Below are 8,716 nucleotides of genomic sequence, written 5' to 3' on the forward strand. Positions count from 1 at the left end.
TGGAGAGGTTTTTGCTATAGGACACATGCACTTGCCAGAAAGACAGAGAGAGAGAGAGAGAGAGATGGAAAGTGGGAAATCACCCCCCCAGGAGGGATGGCTATGCCACAATCCCTTCTCCTCCATTTTCCTCTTGGGATCTTGGGCACACATGCACACGCACCCGGCGTGAGTTTAAGCCACCAGCTACAGCACTTGAACCATGGTCGACTACATGGGAGTCCAGCGACATAGCCATTATGCTAACTGCTGGTCCCTTTATTGTTAAATTTTAAGAGTTCTTTTGTATACTTTGAATAACATTATTTTACCAAATATGTCTTTTGCCCTCACCCATTACTTCTCTTTCTTTAGTCTTGACTATGTCTTTTGCAGAGCAGAAATTTATGACTGTAGTGAAGTCTACCTTATCATTTCTTTTTTTCATGGATTATGCCTTTAAATTTAAAAAAAATAATTATTTTATTTAACTTTATTTATTTATGTATTTATTTATTTTAATTTGACTATAGAGGGGGAAGAGAGAGAGAGGGAAAGTGAGAAAGCAAGCCACCAGGTCTAGGACTTGAACCACAATCAGCCATGTGGGAGTCTAGCACCCTTGACCACCACATCACCTACCAGTCCCTAAATTTTTTTAAAAAGTAATTATTTTATTTATTATTTTATTTTAATTTGACCAGAGAGGAACAGAGAGAGAGAAAGTGAGAAAGCAAGCCACCAGGTCCGGGACTCAAACCACACTCAGCCATGTGTGTGGGTGTCCCATGCCCTTAACCAACACACCACCTGCCAGTCCCATGGATCATGGCTTTAGTATTGTATCTAAAAAGTCTTCGCCAAACTGGAGCCAGCAGGTTGCATGGTGGTTAAGGGTGTTGTACTCCCACATGGCTGACAGTGGTTCGGGTGTTTTCTCCCTTTCTTTCTCTGGTCAAATTAAAAAATAATATTAACAAGTGGAAATAAAAAAAAAATTCTTAAAAAAAAAGTTTTGCCAAACTCAAGGTCATCTAATTTTTTTTCTCATGTTATCTTGTATTAGTTCTACAGTTTTGCATTTTACGTAGAAGTTCATGATCCATTTTGAGTTAATTTATGAATCACTTTTATTTTAATTTCCTGGCAAAATTCATGAAAAGTAAAGAAATGTGGATTCATATATTAAAACATTTAAGAAAATATAGACAGGCTTCTCATTTATTACCTGTATGTCCTTGACCAAACAACCTCTTTAATTCTCAGATACTTCATTTCAAAATGAAGATAATAGTGCTGACCTCATAGAGTGTTATGAGAACTGAGATTGTATGTGTAAAACACTTAGCACCATGTCTGCCACACAGTAGCAATTCTTGTTGGTTCTCACTGTCATGATGTTGATATAGAAAAATATGAGGATGTAAACCTAAGATGCAAAGAAAAATTTGAGGTTTTCTTTCTTATTCATCACTGATTCTAAATTCTACGTTTTTGGTAGGTGGTGGACTTTGTAGCAGCAACACTGCAGAGAGCATGCGCAAGCTTAGTCCATCAGGCAGAGAGCACCGTGGAATCCCAGACACTGAGCATGTCTATGGGGCTGGTGGCTGTCATGCTGGGAGGAGCTGTTCAGGTGAGTTGTAGGCGTGAGATATAATTGAGTAGAAGGAGAAGAAAAGGAAAATACATGGTATACTTTCCATTCCCTTGTGAGAAATAAGAATGGATATGACACATAAGAGATCCAGGATGCACAGGTTAGGTGGTTAATGAGATTTCTGTCCAAGGGAGAGGACAGCAACATTGTACTACTTCTACTTTATCACCTGTTTGGACCTCACTGTCAGACAAGAAGGGCCCCTTCCTACTTAGCACAAAATTGATTTGGAAGCATATAGCACAGTGTTTTACATCTGAGATGAATGTTAGATTCTGGTTCTCGCTCCCCAAAACTCAGCCCTTGTCCCTACTACTGTAGTCAGGAGGAAGTTCTTGGTAACCTGCTGGTTGTTTAGCACTCTGTATTGAATAGCTCCATTTTAGCACAGTATCCATTGTTTAGCCATATTGTATAGCCATGTTAAAGCTTTGCTTCTGGCCACTTTTAAATGAATGTATCTTTTTTAAAAAAGAATTATTTTATTTAACTTTATTTATTTACTTAGAGGGACAGAACAAGAGAGAGAGAAAGTGAGAAAGTAAGCTGCCAGATCTAGGACTCAAGCCTCAGTCATCTATGTGAGGAGTCCAGCACCCTTAACCACCATGCCAACTGTTGGCCCCTCTTAGATCTTTTTTTTTTTTACTTTTTTTTAAGAGTTTTTTTTTTTTTAGAGGTTTTTGTTATAGGGTGCGTGCGCTCGCCAGACAGACAGAGAGAGACAGACAGAAAGCGAGAAATCACCCTCCAGGGGGGATGACCATGCTACAGTCCCTTCTCCTCCGTTCTCCTCTCAGGATCTTGGGCACGCATGCACATGCACCCGGCATGAGTTTTAAGCCACCGGGTCTGGGACGCGAACCGCGGTTGACTACGTGGGAGTCCAGCGACATAGCCATTACACTAACTGCTGGTCCCTTGAGTTTTTTTTTTTTTTTTTAATCATAATCTTGTTTATATTACATTGAATCACATGTAACTTTACAGTGTATTACATTTCTTTTTCCAGAAGAAATACCATGCATATCAGTCAAGAAAAAGACCCCTCATAGATCTTTTACATAATTTATCATTTAAAATTTTTCTCATTCAAACAGTATTTATTGTATACTTGTTCTGTGCCAGATACCGAGTTAAAGTGTTAGAAATACAAAAGTGGGGAACCAGCAGTTAGCGTAATGGCTATGTCGCTGGACTCCCACATAGTCGAACGCAGTTCACGTCCTGGATCCGGTGGCTTAAAACTCATGCCGGGCGCGTGTGCGTGCGTGCCCAAGATCCCAAGAAAAGAATGGAGGAGAAGGGATTGTGGCATGACCACACCCCTGGGGGGTGATTTCTCACTTTCTGTCTCTATGTCTCTCTGTCTGGTGAGCGCACGCGCCCTATAGCGAAAACCTCTCTAAAAAAAAAAAAAAGAAATACAAAAGTGAATAAGGCATACCTGATCCTTGCCTTCATGAAGTTTATAGTCCAGTAAGGAAGTCAGGCACTAAATAACTGTTCAAAAATATACTTAGGGCTGGCCCTGTGGCCTAGTGGTTAAGGGGGTTGGATCCCACATGGTCAACCACAATTTGAATCCCAGCCTGGGACACTTGAAAGACATGCCAGGTACATGTGCATGCATGCCCCAAATCCAGGCAAGAGGGAAAATATAGAAAAAGGGATTGTAGTGTGACCACGCCCCATTCAAGGGGTACTTTCTGTCTCTCTGTTTCTAGTGGGCATGCATGTACCCTCCAGCAAATATCTGTCTATCATCTATCTATATATAGGATTGTCTGGAAAGTCATGACACATTTTTGCATAGAAAAATACATCATTACTTTCCTGACAACTTAGTACACACACACACACACACACACACACACGGAATTGAATGAAGCGTCTCAAAAAGGAAGAGGAACTTACCAAGAGAAGGTAACATCTAATTTAGCCTGGAAATGTTTCTACTGAGGAAGTTTACTTTTTTTATTAATTTTTTTTTTCATATTTACTAGAGGGTATATACACTTGCCAGGGAGAGATAGGAAAAGAGAGAGAGGGAGAAAGCTCCCCTCAGTGGGGCATGGTCATGCTGCAATTCCTTCTCCTCCATTTCTCCATCCTGTCAGGATTTTGGTTGTCACATACATATGTTCGCATGTTTTTCAAAACCCAGAGCTGGTATTTGAATATGCAATCAGCCATGTGGGATCTGGCTCCCTTGTTTTTGAGAGATTTTTTCACTATAGAGCACATGTACTCACTAAAGAGACAGACAGATAGAAAGCAAGAAATCACCCCCTATGGTGATGACCATGCTGCAGTCCCTTCTCCATTCTCTTGGGATTTGGGGCACACACATACACACACACACACATACACACACGCGTGCACGCACACACATGGTGTGAGTTTCTAGCCTCCGGGTCTAAGATTTGAACCTTAGTCTGCCGTGTGAGAGTCCAGTAACATAACCATTACATCATCTGCTGGTTCCCGTATCTGGCTCCCTTTACCACCAGGCCACAGGGTCAGCCTGAGGAAGTCTAACTATATAAGCTAAGATTTGAAGAATAAAGAGGAATCTGGGTATATGTATAATGCAGATAGGGAAACTCTTCCATTTAAAGAACCATGTACCGGAACTAACAGGTAGTGTGGTCGTTAAGGTACTGGACTTCCACATGGCTAACTATGTTTCAAGTCTTGGACCTGGTGGAATGCTTTCTTACTTTCCTTCTCTCTCTGTGTGTCACTCTCTGTTCAAGTTTAAAAAAAAGATAATAAATTAAATAAATCCTTAAAAAAAGGGATCATGTACCAAAGACTCAGAAATAAGAAAGAGCTTGTTGGGGACCAGCAGGTGGCGTGGTGGTTAAGGCACTGGATACTCCCACATGGCCAACCACAGTTCAAGTCCCGGACATGGTGGCTTGCTTGCTCACTTTCTCTTTCTGTCTCTCTCTGGTCCAATTAAAATAAATGAATGAATAAATAAAATTAAATAAATAATTCTTTTAAAAAAAAGGAGGAGCTTGTTATATTTGAGATATTGATAGAAAGCCTGTGTAACTGAATTTTGGAGACCAAGGGAAAGAATAGTGCCAGCAAGGGGGAGAAATAGCAAAAGCTAGATTGTACATGTGTGTGTGACTGTTTAGTTACACACCACACTACGGTAAGAGATTGCCAGAAAGCAGAACAGGCTTAGTGAAAGTGTTACGAAATCTGAGTGAAATCAGCCTGCTCATGACCCTTTGCTGTGAGTAGGGAGCCCTTTAGGAATGGGTTTTTGACCTTGAGGATTCAAATCTGATTCCCATTCTTAATGTATTAGAATTTGCCTCCCTATATCCTTCTGTAACAAGAAAAGGAATTTTACCTGTCCCTGTTGTTAATATGCTCATTTCTTGGGAGATTTACTTAACATCCCTAGTTATATGTTTCCCATGAGGTTGGAAAAAAGTTTTGGCATCAGTTACTGGAGTCCTATCTTTGCTGTTAGAACTACCAAGGAGGGGTTTACCAGTGAAATAGTTTTAAGTTGTATTGTTATTGGATTTAATTGGCCTGATTGATTTTTGGGTTTTCTGTTTTAATATTAATTTTAATAGCCTTTGTTTCCATAAGTTGAGAGTGTTTTTTTTTTTAATCTGTCACAAATAGGACATTTTATTTGTCACTATTAAAAGTCTGAACTTTATAGGACCGGCAGGTGGCATGGTGGTTAAGGGCTCTGGATTCCCACATGGCCAACCGTGGTTCAAGTCCTGGACCTGGCGGCTTGCTTTCTCACTCTATCTCCCTTTCTCTCTCTCACTCTGTCCCTCTCTGGTCAAACTGAAATAAACAAATGAATAAATAATAAATAAAGTTAAATAAAATAATTATAAAAAAAAAGTCTGAACTTTAAACAGATTCTTGGACTGGTGGTTCATATCCATCAGCTCGTTCAACTTTGGCACCCGTCTCATCCCCAGTAGCTTTTCCAGAGCTACTACCTTCAACATGAAGCTCCATGAGTTTTCCCAATTCAAACTTGGGCTTCTTCAACATTTTTACTTTCCTGACGAAGACATCGTGGAGAGGGTAGATGTACTGGCAGGCCTTTTCTACGTCTTTTCTGATGCTGTCTGGAATCAGTTTAGTGACCACTTCTTTCAAGTCATTTGTCTGCACCTCCCGGGTCATGATTTCCATCCGGACTTGTTGATGCTGGACATAATAGTTCTTCCGTATCTGATTATTGCATTTTTTAGTAAACCCAGCACAGAAGAGACGAAGCAAGTAACCATGGGTAGTCTTGACATCAACATGAGCTTCAATCATGGTCTGCCAGTTTTTGACCATGGAACACATTTTGTCATGGATGAGATCCATGCCGTGGAAGTTAGGCAGTTTTTGCCCTGAACATTCTCAGTAATTAGCTTGAACTTCCTAAATGCTACTTCGTCATGATGCAGATTTGCAAGACTCACTTCAAACACACAGTCCTTAAGGCCATTGGACACAATTTTGGTTCCTTGAGTCCTGGTAACCAGTGTCTTCCCAATATTTCTTATGTTGTACATAGCAGGTGCTTTCACATCATACCAATCTTTTTTAGAAAATGAATCAGCCACTTTCTTCTTGACTCCCTTTTTGTCACCTTTCGTAAGGCGCTTATTCTTGCCAACCGCCATAGTGTTACTCAGAAAGCCAAAAGTGAAGTTTTTGGTGTTTTTTTTTTTTTTTTTTTTTTTTTTTTGCTTCTCATCATTGTGATGATGATAATGATTTATTTATTTATTTTCAATTTGCTAGAGAGCATGCGTGCTCTCTGGAGAGGGAGACAGAGAGAGAAAGAAAGAGAGAAAGCATCCTCCATAGGGGTGGGTCACACTGTAATCCTTTCTCCTCCATTTCTCCTTTTGGAATTGTGGGTATACACACACGTGTGCCTGGCATATTCTTCAGGCCACAGGGTCCGAGACTCTAATCCCACAGTTGGTTATATGGGATTCTGCTGCCCCAACCACACCACTGGCTGGCCCATTGCTTCTCATTATTGAACACTTATCATTTCAAACCATACTCCAAACTGAAAGTAGATGATAGAAGTCTTCATTACCCTTTCTAGATTCCCATTGCCAGGGAGCTGGCTGTGTACTTAGTTATATTCTAAGAGAGACTCACCTGACTGATGTAAATGTATATCCTTGCCTGTCCCTGCCCTCTATGAGCCATTCTGACTCACCGATTACACCCTGGGTTCCTCTGACTTTGCAGTTCATTAAGTGACTATAACCACGTCACCCTCTATACTTTTGCCCTAGATCTGTTAATTTTTTTTTTCTGTTTGATTCATGGATTTATAAGAGGCATTATTCAAAATCGTGGCATTTTTCCCAATACAAAGACAGAGATTTGAGCATTACCATAGAGGAGTTAATTTGGAGAAAGTATAGACAACTGTAATTCCAAACATATTTTCTAAATGTCAGGGTTGGTCACCAGTGAAAGTATTAGGTTAGTACCTCTTCTCTGTCCCCTCAGGAAGTAGTCCCTGCATGACGTGGCAGAGTTCATTGGACCTTCTAAAGCAGTCCTACATGAAGCCGAGCAGACCATTCTAGACCTTCTACAGAAGAAACTGAAACCACGTTGTTCCAGGGAGACAGTGGAGCCTGCCAGTTAAAAGCTGGGCTCTGAATCTTTAAGTCAGATTCTCTCGGGGTAGGAATTCATTATTGGGAGACAAAAAGTACATCTCTTCTCTAAAGGGACAGAGGTCTATAGCTTGGTCTTACTCTACACTGCTTATGTCTTATTTTGACCAAAGGCCATTGTGTGTATTCTCTGGTTAAAAAATCATCCTGAGCATGTGACCTGTGTTTAGATGTTGTTGACTTAGGTATCAAAATCACAGCAAATGTTTAGAGACTTGGGAGGAAGTAGTGTTAAGCAACACTAAGTAGGTAAAGGTCTATTTAGTATAGCATGGAGAACTGGAGAGAGGGAAGAGCTGCTGGGTTCTTCCGCATGCTGGTGAGATGAACTGGTTGACTCAGTTCCTGTGCTGGAATGATATCCTTTCTCTCTCTCACTAGGTAAAAGTTGGGCACACTAGAGAACTACTTGAGAAAATTCCTGTTATTTCAAATGATTTCATAGAACTTCAGAGATATGTACTCATTCTTTTTTTTTCTTTAAACAGAGATTTTTGCTATAGGGCTTATGCTCTCGCCTGAGAAACAGAGAGACAGAAAGTGAGAAGTCACTCCCTCCAGAGGGGATGGCCATGCCACAATCCCCTCTCCTTCATTCTCTTCTCAGGACTTTGGGCATGCATGCACACATGCCTGGCATGAGTTTTAAGCTGCTGGGTCTAGAACTCGAACCATAGTCAACAACGTGAGAGTCCAGTGACATAAACCATTGTACCTTCTGCTGGTCCCCATGTATTCCATTCTTAATTACTGATATTCTTCAAGCAGCCTGATTCAGAGCTATGATCCTTTCTGCCATATTTAATAAATCCACCACAGTAGGTACTTAATAAACAGTTGGATGAGACCAGCCAATGGCATGGTGACTAAGGTAACTGGATCCTACATGACTAACTTCATGGTTCAAGTCTTGGACCCTGTGACTTGAAAAATATGCTAGGCACATGTGTGTGCATACCCAAAATCCCAAAAAGAGAATGGAGAAAAAGGGATTGCAGCAAGGCCATCCCCCCCGGAGGGGGCTTTCTCACTTTCTTACTTTCTCTTTGGTGAGCATGTGGACCTTATAACAAAACTAAAAAAAAAAAAAAAACAGTTGACTAGATGGACAAATAGAAGGAAGAAAAAAGAAAACGTGAATTTCTAACTGAGGAGCCTTGGATTTTTGCAAATGTTTATCAAATGGACAGGGATATTAAAAAGTTTAGAAATATTGGGACCAGCAGTTAGCGTAATGGCTATGTTGCTAAACTCCCATGTAGCCAACCGCGGTTTGAGTCCCAGACCCGGTGGGTTAAACTCATGCTGGGCGCGTGTGTGTGCATGCCCAAGATCCCGAGAGGAGAATGGAGGAGAAGGGATTGCAGCGTGGCCATCC

At 40.8% G+C, this 8,716-nt stretch overlaps 1 protein-coding gene and 1 pseudogene across 1 annotated transcript in view; one reads left to right on the top strand and one right to left on the bottom strand.

Moving 5' to 3' along the window:
• Positions 1-8,716, top strand: part of TANGO6 (transport and golgi organization 6 homolog) — a 273,346-nt gene that overhangs the window by 96,537 nt on the left and 168,093 nt on the right.
• LOC106735773 (40S ribosomal protein S3a pseudogene) lies at positions 5,540-6,312 on the bottom strand (annotated as a pseudogene).

This window comes from Tupaia chinensis, unplaced genomic scaffold (genome assembly GCF_000334495.1).
Source record: "Tupaia chinensis unplaced genomic scaffold, TupChi_1.0 Scaffold000523_1, whole genome shotgun sequence".
NCBI classification, from domain to species: domain Eukaryota; kingdom Metazoa; phylum Chordata; class Mammalia; order Scandentia; family Tupaiidae; genus Tupaia; species Tupaia belangeri.